Source organism: Scyliorhinus torazame, chromosome 15, assembly GCF_047496885.1.
Source record: "Scyliorhinus torazame isolate Kashiwa2021f chromosome 15, sScyTor2.1, whole genome shotgun sequence".
Classification (NCBI taxonomy): domain Eukaryota; kingdom Metazoa; phylum Chordata; class Chondrichthyes; order Carcharhiniformes; family Scyliorhinidae; genus Scyliorhinus; species Scyliorhinus torazame.
Genome location: NC_092721.1, coordinates 71,451,617 through 71,463,627, shown reverse-complemented (window position 1 = coordinate 71,463,627; position 12,011 = coordinate 71,451,617).

Genomic DNA, 12,011 nt, shown 5'->3' with positions numbered 1-12,011 from the left:
TTACCCCTAATCTCATGTTATCTTACCTTGTGCGTTCACCTTTTTTGCGGCACCTTATCAAATGTCTTCTGAAAGTCTCGATATATTATATCTACAGGATCCCCATTATCCACTCAGCTTGTTATATCTTCGAAGAACTGTAGAACATTAGCCAAACACGATTTACCCTTCATAGAACCATGCTGACTTTGATGGGTTGCGTTTTGACTTTCCAAATGTCCTGTTATTATTTCCTTAATAAAGATTCAAACAATTTCTCAATGACAGCCATTAAACTAGATGGTCTACGTATCCTATGTTCTGCCTCCCTCCCTTTTTGACTTCAGGGCATTACATTATCATTTTTCCAATCCACTCGAATCTTTCCTGCATCCAGGGAATTTTGGAATATCATAACCAATGGATCGACTATCTCTGCTTCTATTTCGTTTAAGAACCTAGGATGTAGGCAATCAGGCCCTGCGGACTTGTCTGCCTTCAATCCCAATAACTTGTTCAGTACTTTGATGATGATTCTTCTAGGTTTCCCGTTTCCCCTTTTCTCTTACCTCCGCATTTCCTATTACAATTGATATAGTACTAGTGTCCTCCACCATGAAAATGGAGGCAAAATATTGATTTAGCATCTCCGTTATTTCTGCATTCCCCGCTATCAACTCCCTGGTCTGATCCTGCAAGGGACCAACATTCACTTTAACTACTGTCTTCCCTTTTATATACTTATAGAAGCTTTTGTTGTCCTTTTTTATATTTTGCGCTAGTTTTCTTTCATAATTTACCTTTACCTTTTTTATAACTTTCTTTCGTAACCCTTTGTTGATCTTTAAAAGTTTCTCAATCTTCCAGCCTGATATTGACCTTTGCAATATGGTATGCCTTAGTTTTTGTCTTCAGACTACGTTTAACTTCTTTGCTCAGCCATGGATGTTTTTCCCCCTCTTACAATCTTTCTTCCTCTTTGGAATATATTTTAGTTGGGAAGAATTGAATATCTCCTTAAATAACTGCCACTTCTTTCCAACTGTCCTACTTTTTAGTTTTTCTCTCCACTCCACTAGGGCCAAATCTGTTCTTGTGCCAATGTAATTACTTTTGTTTAACTCGAGAACGCTAGTGTGGGACTCCAATTTCTCACCCTGAAACTGAATTTGAAATTCTATCATGCTATGATCACTCTTCCCTCGAGGATCCTTAATGATAAGGTCATTAATTAATTCCTCCTCATTACACAATAGCAAATCCAGAATAGCCTGCTCCCTGGTTGGTTCTAGAACATATTGTTCCAAGAAACAACCTCTAATACATTCAATGACTCTTCCTCACGGCTACCCTTGCCAATTTGATTTATCCACTCTATATGCAGATTTCAAATCACCCATGATTATTGTTGTAGCTTTCTTACAAGCCCCCAGTACTTCCTGGATTACACTGTGCCCCACTGCAGAACAACTGTTTGGGGACCTATAGATTACTCCTGCCACGGACTTCTTTCCTTAGCTATTTCTTATTTCTACCCAGACTAATTCCACGTCTTGATATTAACATGAAGTGCCTTAACAATTTGAGCAATATTTCAACAGATTCTTACATTTATCACAAGTTGAAGGATTTTCCAAGCTTTCTGAAGTGCGAACACAATGGCAATTGACAGATTTGTTTGAAAGTCATGGTAATACTTAAATGAATACTAACTCCTATGAAGCCCAATAGTACTACAATGAAAGCAACACGACCATTAGATGTGTGACTGAACATGCCATCGGCATGGTAAAGATGTGCTTCAGATACTTGAATGCACCTTCCTGCTTGCACCAGCTATGGCATTCAGAATGTTTGTGGTGTGTTGCACTCTGAACAACATTGCATAGCAACGTGGTTTGGAACTGCAGGAGGAACAAGGAGCTGAGTGCACTTCTGAGGAGGAGGATGTGGAGGAAAATGATGAGGAGGAAGGTGATGACACCAATGCAACTCCAGCTGCTCACATTGTTGCCTGGGTGCCAGGGGTACCCTTATTAATGCAAGATTCACTTAGTAACTACCACTGGGCTGATGTCAAAATGACAGGTATCCCCATTATTTTTGTAAAAAGCAATTAACCTTTAAACATCCAAGCCGACATTTCACATCCCCCCATTGGTCAATTCATGTCTTCTCATTGAGCAAGCGAAAAGCTGAGATGCCACCCAGCAACCGAGAATGGGCAAGATGGGAAAATAATTCAAAGTAAGGGATTTTGTGCAATTCTACTGAAGAACAGAAATTTCACAACACGACATTTTCTTATGCCCCCATATGCGCACTATTCTAAAATGACAAAGCTTTCCACTTCCTAAACTGCTCATTCCCACGTGGTGAAAGCCTGTGACCGAAGCTCTATTGAGATAATCTTGACCAATGACCTTTGTGTTTTGAGACCTGCAATGTCTGCCAATATACAGTGACAGAATCAACCATAGGGAAATGAGACAGCACATCTGGTGTAGATGGAGATGGGGCACACCACTGGAAAGTTAAAACACTTGGGTGGGATCCTCACTTCCATATTCCTTTTGTCATCATCCTCTCAAGTTCCAACTGCATTTCATCGCTACAGTCTGCTGCCAAACTGGTACTAATCAGAATGTTCAAGGTTAAGGTATCTGCCATTCTATTGGAAGTGACAGACATGTTGTCATCCAGTGTCTCATCGCCATGATCAATTCACATGTGTTCAGTTGGTTGTTATGATTAATTTTCCATGAAGTTGACTATTCTATCCAGGTAATAATATTTAACCCTGTGATTCCAACCCACTTACTTTGGAGGCAGACTGCTGCGTCCTTTCTAGTCATGGTTAGTGCACTTGCAAGGCCTGTCAGTGCATCACACATTCTCTGTTGTTGTTCAATGGTACTCTTTAGCATTGAAGCCACCTCCCCCATTCAGGATCCACCTCTGTGCCCAGTTGATTGGAGGTTGGAGATTGCTGTGCTTTCCAGCAAAGACTCTCCACAACTGAAGCTGCGATCACTGTCTGTTTATGTTCACTTGTGAAGTGCATGTCATCTGGTGAAAAGCTAACTAACTGTCTAACTGATCCCACCAAATAATGGTATTTGAGTTGGTGCACAGTGAGTGTGACTCCAAGGACAGTGTGTCCTCAGAAGGAATCAGTCCCTCTGAGGATGCATCATTTTCGAGGTCAATGGACTCCTGTTTCATTGCTTGAAGATCCTTCCAGAGTGAAAAGATAATTAGTACTCGTAGGGTAAGAATATTGCAACCTACCATTATGCAGGTGATTAAATTTTACTCCCTGTTGAATTCAAGGCTGAGACTTGACTGAGTACATAGACACATACACATAGCAAATAGAAGCAGGAGGAGACCATTCCAACCTTTGAGCCTGCTCCGCCATTGATTATGATCATGGCTGATCATCAAGTTTAATCCCCCTCTCCCCTCAAATACCTTGATTCCTTTACCCCAAGAGATATACCTATAATTTTTTTATTTTTATGTCATGTATGTGCATTATATTTCATTCTGGTACTACATGGTTGGGATGTCCCCATTCACAATGGCCCAGAATACTGCGATTGCACTAATGCCCATTGTTTCCCCTTCTGCAGTTATCAGCAGTGAGACCTGTGGAGGACCACCTCTGATTCTCTCCTTTTCTCTTTTATTTACCTGTCTCTTCTCATACAACAAGGGGAACCACAGACCAATGACTAAGTGCATTGGCTCATATTCACTGGAGGGAGTGCATGCGGTGAGGCGGCCATTCAGGAAAAGACAAGAATTGTGTATGGTTGAGGATGAATAACAGTGCTGGCGAGATAGACTGGGATCCAAAGATATATATAGGTGAAGGTTGGGTGTGAGTGCAAGATATGGAAATGTTAGGAGTGATGTGATGTAATGAACATGATAAGACAGTATGAAAAGATCAGGGATGGGATTGACGTACAGAGAAGGAGGTGAATGTGCAACTGTTCTCACCTTTTCTGATCTGATTAGGTCATGAAAGCACTTTCCACATAAAATCCAGCACGGTGGCACTGTTGCCTCACAGCTCCAAGGACCCGGGTTCAATTCTGGCCACGGGTGACTGTCCATGTGGGGTTTGCACTTTCTCCCCGTGTCTGTGTGGGTTTCCTCCAGTTGTTCCGATTTCCTCCCACAGTCCAAAGATGTGCAGGTTAGGTGGATTGGCAATGATAAATTCCCCCTTAGTGTCCAAAAAGTTATGTTGGGTTACAGGTATAGGTGGAGTCGTGGGCTTAAATGGAGCGTTCTTTCAAATGGCCGGTGCAGACCCGATGGGCCGTATGGTCTCCTTCTGCACTGTAGGGATTCTATGATTCTATGAGTGCAGCACAATGCTCCCACTATGGAGCTTCTGGGCCAGCTTTAACCATGTCTAATCGGCAAATGGTTTCTGACTGGGTTGAGTGTTTCTCTGCAGCTTTCTGTACCCCAGACGTGCATCAAGGAAAGTGTAATTAGAGGATGGCATCCTTTGCGCATCCTGATTCCGTTGTTAATGGTCTTACTTTCTTGCTTCCAAACTTGAAAGCTCCAAATTTCATCTTTGCACCATGATCAATTGTCCCAAAAGCTAGGTGGGGTTATGGGTATAGGGGTGGGGAAGCGGGCCTAGGTAGGGTGCTCTTTCGGAGCAAAGACCGGTGCAGGCTCGATGGGTTGAATTGCCTCCTTCTGTACTGTAGGGATTCTATGATTTTTGAAGTACCAGAGTTGATATTCCAGTTTATGTGTCCAGACCTTGACTATACTGCTTCATCAATGCCAAACCTTGAAGTAAAATCCAACAGAGAGATGCACTCAACATTCTTCTGGATTTCACACATGCATTGGACTCCCCTACTCGTGATGTGAATATTAGGACCACTGACGATAAACTACCCACCATTCACAGTGCCAATAGAACAACACTTACTCGAACATATCTCAACTTACACAAACAAACATTGCAACACTAACTTTAAAATAACAACAGTCAGACTTCTGAAGAGGGCACATGTAACAGCACTAGTTATTCCTTCTAAAATATTGAGAAATGAAATTTTACACCAGTAATAATAACATCATTTATAAAATCATCCATAGACTCACAAATGTGAACAGAGCAAAACTGAACCTCAAAGCACAACACTCACACACCCAAACCTGGAATAACAAGCTGTAAAATAACAGCATTTGAACATCCAAAAAAGCACACCAACTCCAGAATAAAACCATTCAAATAGTCGAATGGAGTAAGACTGGCTCAAAACATATTTGTAATTTTGCTTCATTTCCCACCCTCCTCATTTTCTGAATGCCAACTCTGTTGTATTCTTTTCAATTTGTATTCTGTATTTGCTTTACTTTGCTGGAACCAAACTGACAACCCGCTCCACAGAGGGAGATATAGTAAAGACCTACTTAGCAGCCATTGCAGCCATTGCCAAAGCTTGCTGGCTCCTTGTTAAGGTCGATGGGCCCCACCGAGGTTGGAGCCCAGCATCTATCTGAATGGCCGGAGGCCATTGATCCCTCCTCTCAGTCCTCCAATCACAGAATGTCTGGGAAGAGAAGGCCTCAGCCATGGCCATAAACAGTCCTGTGGAAGGCTTTTCTCTCTATAATGGTGCCTCTGACAGTTGTGGGTATTCTTTATTTTAAATTTATAGCATGTGAGAGTGCCTCCATTTACAGGGATCCTCATGGTCCATATCTACCTCAGCAATGCTCATTTCTCCCGGTGGAGCTGCTAGACATATAATGCTGCAGGCCCTCTAATTAGGCCTCCCACTGTCCTCATTTGGATGGTGAAAAAGGTTTACCTGTTTAACCTCCTCACTCCCATGGCCTCTAGACTTTGCGGGCACCGTGAGGCCAGCCGACACCAATAGAAATCCCACAATTAGTCCCGTCACCTGATAAAGTAATAAAGCAAGTAAGGTTCTGGCCATTAACACCATTTCTCTCTCCAAGAGTCTAGTTAGACCAGCTGAGTGTTTCCAGCATTTCGGTTTTTATTTCTGTTTTTCATTTGTTTGATGCTGAAATGCGAAGACATGCAATGCTGGAACTCAATTGATAGATGTGGAATGATTGGATGACAGGACTGCCTGTATTGGGGAAAGGAGTGAGGTGTGATTGACTGACTGAACCTCAATCATTCTGAGCAGCAATATGGTTGGCTGGTCTGGCACTGGGGACCTGATCTTCCTGCTCTTCATCATAAAGTCATAGGCTGGGATTTCACAGCCCCCTGGGGTGGGTTTCCGGTGACAGAGGTGGCTCGCCATTGGCTGCCAGCAGGATCTTCTGGTGTTGCCAAAGAAAATGGCCATTTGCATTGCTCGCTGGTCCTGCAGCTGGGCAACCCAAGGCAGGACTGGAAGATCCCAGCCAGAATATCCCAGCCATAAATCATAGAAGACCCATCAAGTCCATGCCAACTCTTGCTAGAACAATCCAGTCAGTCCCATTTCCCTGCTCCAACCCCCCTATTCAATTTCCTTTTGAAATAATTGTTTGCCTTCGCTTCTACCACCCTTTTAGGCAGTGGGTTCCAGGTCATTACAACTTGTTGCCTAAAAGTTATTCCTCACATCCCCCCTGGATCTCTTGCCCAGAACCTTAAATCTATGTCTCCTAGTTCTGTACCATTACTAATGAGAATAGTTTTACCTCATCTAAACCTGTCATAACCCTATACATCTTTAACATATCTCTGCCCAACCTATCCTCTCCAATTTAACCTCGTAGTTAAATTACCTCACCCGTGTCATAGGCAGAACCTATCTGCTCTCTTGCTGATTGTAATCATTATGTTTTTTATGGAAAGATGTGTCTTACCTTTGGAGTGGGCATTCCAATTAAATATTTAAGCAGCAAGCTTCATGAGTTTAAAATAAAGAAGGTTACTTATTCTCACGTACTTACCCCAAATTGACAAAACGTCACACAGGCTCACACGATTCAGATAAAGATAATGTACTTTTACAGATTATTCACTTTCTGATTTATGATTTCTGGTCTGTCAAGTGGTAGGCCTGTGGTTTCTTGAATGGATTTAATGACTTAAAGTTGAAGTGAGGGTCTTGTAAAATGAAGTATTCGCTACATGTTTTGAGGTTTCTGTAGTTGAATATCTAGGAGGTTGATTCTGAGATCAACTTTGAAACTGGAACAGACCAAATACTTTGGCTGCTTGATGACTGCAGCTAGTTCTGGGGTAATAATGGTGCAGTGCCTTAAACCAGCTCAATCATACGACTGCTAGGTTAATACTCCTGAGGCCCACCCGGTCTAGTTTGGATAGGGGAGGCCATTGTGGTACAATGGGAAGTTGGTAGTAGCCATTGAGTTTCAATGTTTCCTTTTGTCCAGTGTGAAATATGGAGGCAAGCAGTCTGGAAACTTGAGAGTCTTTAGGTCTCCACATTTTGTGTTGTCAGAAAGCAGAAGACCACACATATCCTGGGGACACTCACTGATGAGTATTGAATAGTATTGTCCAGGATTATCCAAGCATCTGAAGTGCAACGTAAGCATGTTGAATGTTTGTTTGATGACATATATGGTCATCATATGGCTCATGTTGGATTGTGTATAGTGTGGTGTTCCATGTGTTCCTTAATTCAGGATGGTTGGCGTAGTGTTCACAAAGACTACAAAATAGCTTGAACTTAAACAAAGTTATATATTTCTTAACACTACTAATTTGGATTCGACACCACTAATTTGGATTGTTAACATAGAAACTCATCTACAACCAATTTTAATACTGTTATAAACTATGATCTGCTCTTACTCACACTATCTATACTTCTGTCTCTAGCTAACTCCTGTACTACTCTCTCCCCACAAGGCTTTGCATCAATGCCTTATATACTATATCTGTAGCTCCCTCTAGTGGCTACTCTAGACATTTAATTAACCCTTGCAGTTCTTACAGTTATGATCGTACCACATATTGTATTTGTCTGTGAGGTTTCCCAGGGATGTCTTCACTCCTGGAAGAAACCAGACATAAAAAACTTGGAGAGGATTGATAATTTCATAGTTGTGGCTGGCAGAAGGTCTTCCTTTAGGGGGTTGCAAGTGTCTGACCATTTGATGCGACAATGTCAGCTTTTGGAAGCACTGCTCAACAGGCAAGTGCAGGAAGTTGAACCTCTTTGCACAAACTCTGTTAGATGGGTAAAACCTCCTTCCCTCTGTTGCTGTGGACTATCTGCAGCTTCCCCCAGAGCAGACTATTGCACATTCTCTTCGTCTTCCATCATTAACTGTTCTATCCAAGCAGCTCAAAAACTCTTCAAATAACTCTTTCACAGCAGGTACTCTCCAAAATAACTTTGTCACAGCAGGTACTCTCAGCAAACCTTGTTTCAGACGAGCTGAAAAAGCAGCTGTGAACACTGAACCGTTATTCAAATTGTGTTACATGATCAATTATAGCAATAAGTGTTGTTTTATTTCTCCGTCATCTCACTACGGAGATTCCTAACTTCCAAGAAACATGAACAGCAATCATTAGTTCCAAATCGGGTATTAGAAATATTTTTTAAATTTTAAAGTACCCAATTATTTTTTCCAATTAATGGGTAATTTAGCGTGGTTTAACCTGCACATCTTTGGGTTGTGGAGGTGAGACCCACGCAGACACGGGAAGAATGTGCAGACTTCACACGGACAGTGACCCGGGGGCAGGATCGAATCTGGGTCCGCAGCGCCGTGAGGCAGCAGTGCTAACCACTGTGCCACCCAAATTAAATATGTTATTGAATGTCTCACCCCCTCTCCCACAGAACACTTGGCATTTTGATATCTGACGCTATAAAAAAGGCACTGGGCAGAATGGTACATCTTTTAAATAGTATCACTCACACCTCTCAACAGAGTAAAACTGTCAACAAAATAACATCGGTCACACAGCTGACCACTGCAACACAACAACAAAATAACCATTTGTATCGTTTTTATTTCAGATTTCTAGCATCAGTATTATTTTGCTTTGGTTTATTACATAATACACTGCATTTCTTCCTCCAGGAATTTCCACCATTAAGAAGCTCTGCTCCATATTTGATGGGATTATTGTTTATTCATTTTATCTTGTCCACCATCATTGCTATATTTTGCATTGCTGCCTCACGGCACCAGGTTCGATCCCGGTTCTGGGTCACTGTCCGTGTGGAGCTTGCACATTCTCCCCGTGTTTGCGTGGGTTTCGCCCCCACAACCCAAAGATGTGCAGGGTAGGTGGATTGGCCATGCTAAATTGCCCCTTAATTGGAAAAAAATCAATTGGACACTCTAATTTTATATTTTTAAAAAATCATTGCTATCTTTTATCCTTCTCTTGTTTGATTATGAATAGACAAGGCATTGATAAGATCGCACCGTAAGTATTTTGCACAGTTTTGGTCTCCTTATTTGAGAAGAGATTTTGTTGCATTAGAGGCAGTTCAGAGGAGATTCACTAGATTGGTTCCAGAGATTGAGCAGTGTAAGCCTATACTTTCACGAGTTTAGAAGAATGAGAGGAGGTCCAATTGAGATATAGATGATAAAAAGTATTGGCAAAGTAGGCGTAGATTGGAAATTGCCTCTTGTGGCAATCTAGAATGAGAGGTCATAGTTTTTGGATAAGGGGTAGCGGATTTCAAAGAGGTGAGGAGAAATTACTTCTCTCAAGGGGTGGTGAAACTGTGGAATTCATTACCCCAGAGTGTGGTGGATGCTTGGCAGATAGACAAATTTTTAATTATTCTTGGATTGAAGGGTTATGAAAATGGGCAGGAAAGTGGAGTTGAAGCTGAGAGGGGTTTGGCCATAATCGTATTGAATGGCGGAGCGGGCTCGAGGCACTGAATAGCTCCTAGCTCTTAACTGTTAAAGATTGCTCCCGCAATCATCTCATTCCTTAAGCCACAGTCTTTGATCTGTCCTTGGTCACATTTATCTCTGTGATATTCAATGCTCCTTAACCACTGCACTCACCACCTCCTCCTGAGCTCCATGTGTTGCTGCATGCATGCATTCAACCTCTCTCTCCAGCAGCACCTTTTCGTTTAATTTCAGAGCCATCGTAATGTTCAGCTCCATTTCATTCTTTGCCACATGCAGCACTTTAACTAAGAACTTCCTTTCAGGTGTCAAGGATTGCAAACTTCACTGACTTTCAGATACCAACTTCCTTTTTACTTCCTTCTGACCCAATGCCTCCTTTCATTATTTTCATTATACCTGATAACATTCTTCTCCCAGACACTCCACGATCAGTGTTCAGCAAAGGCCACTGTGTCCCCATGCCAGCAGAAAACGCTGGAGTTTTACTCTAAAGATTCCTGGAAAAAAGTACACTTAATTCAATGCCCTGCATGGGCTAGCAGGGACCCGGAGTAATTCACGCAGCTTTAGCTGCGGATAGGGGCCCCTGCTCTTTCGGTTTTGAGTTTGCGCATGTGCAGGGCAGCGGCCTCCAGCGGCCGTGCCGAGCTCCATGGCGGACTCGGACCGCGGAGGCAGACATAAAAATTAGACCAACCCCCCGATCGGCCACACTCCCGAGCATCTAACCGTGCGGCTCTAACTATAAGGCCTCCTCCGGTGTCCGATTCCCCCCCCCGCCCCCTCACCAGGGCGGCCGCGGTCTGAGTCTGCAGCCGTCACGCCAGCATCCTGACTGGCAATAGGTGGTTAGTTTCACGCCGTCAGAAACTCGGCCAGTCGAGAGCAGAGGATCGCTGAGCTGGCCTCTGTCAATGGGCCCCCAGCCGTCCGGCGTACTCCGCGATCACGCTGATTCTCGGGTCGCGGAGAATCGCCGAACTGGCGCCGGGCCCGATTTCGAAGTGAAATTGGATTCTCCGCCCCTGCACTGAATGTGATTTTGGTGCGGGGTTAGCGGGGAATTCAGCCAATCTTCAATTCCTTACAATGAATTTCAACTCATAGATTCATAGATGTTTACAGCATAGGAGGAGGTCATTTGGCCCAATGTGTCCATAGTGCTCAACAAAGATCTGACTAAACTAATCCCATTTTCCTGCGCTTGGCCCAAAGCTTTTGGCCTTTGGCAGAGCAAGTGCATATCTAAATACTTCTTAAATGTTCTTAGCCTATATGAGTCCAGTTACACAAGTGGGGTGACACCTGTTGACCCTTATCCACAGCTAATTAATAGGCTTTCCTTAATAAGGGGCAAAGAACAGTCAGAATTAAGGATAGATGTTGACAGCTGGAAGCCTTGCTCCTTGCTTGGCACAGTTCCACTATTAATTCTGTGGCGTATTTCCATTGCGCCACAATTCAGCATTACTTCCGAAATAGAGGAAGAAAGGCGTGGGGCAGACTTTTCCTCAAAAACGCAAAGGGCGCAATTCTCCAGAAATATTTCTAAGTGCGGTAGTGAGCGGCAATTACAGCGAGTTACCCAGCACTCGCCCCAGCGAGGAACCGTACAAAACTGGGGTTAATGGAAATCAGGGGAGAAAATCTCTGCCGGTTGAAGTTATATCTGCACAAAGGAAGATGGTTGTGGTAGTTGGAGGTCAATCATCTCATCTTCAGGACATCACTGCAAGCGTTTCTCAGGGTGGTGTCCTGGGCCCAACCATCTTCAGCCTCTTCATCAATGACTTCTGTTCCATCATAAGGTCAGAAGTGAGGGTTTTTGCAGATGACTGCACCATGTTCAGCACCATTTGCGATTTCCCAGATAATGAATTAGTCCAGGTCCAAATGCAGCAAGACCTGGACAATATCCAGGGTTGGGCTGGCAAGTTACATTCGCACCACACAAATGCCAGGCATTGAATATCTCCTACAAGAGAGGATCTAACCAGCGCCCTTTGACATTCAATGGCATTATCAGCACTGAATCTCCCACAATCAACATGTTGGGGGTTGCCATTGATTATAAACTGAACTGGACCAGCCATATAAATACTGTGGCCATAGAGCAGGCCAAAGGCTAGGAATCCTCTGGGGAGTAACTC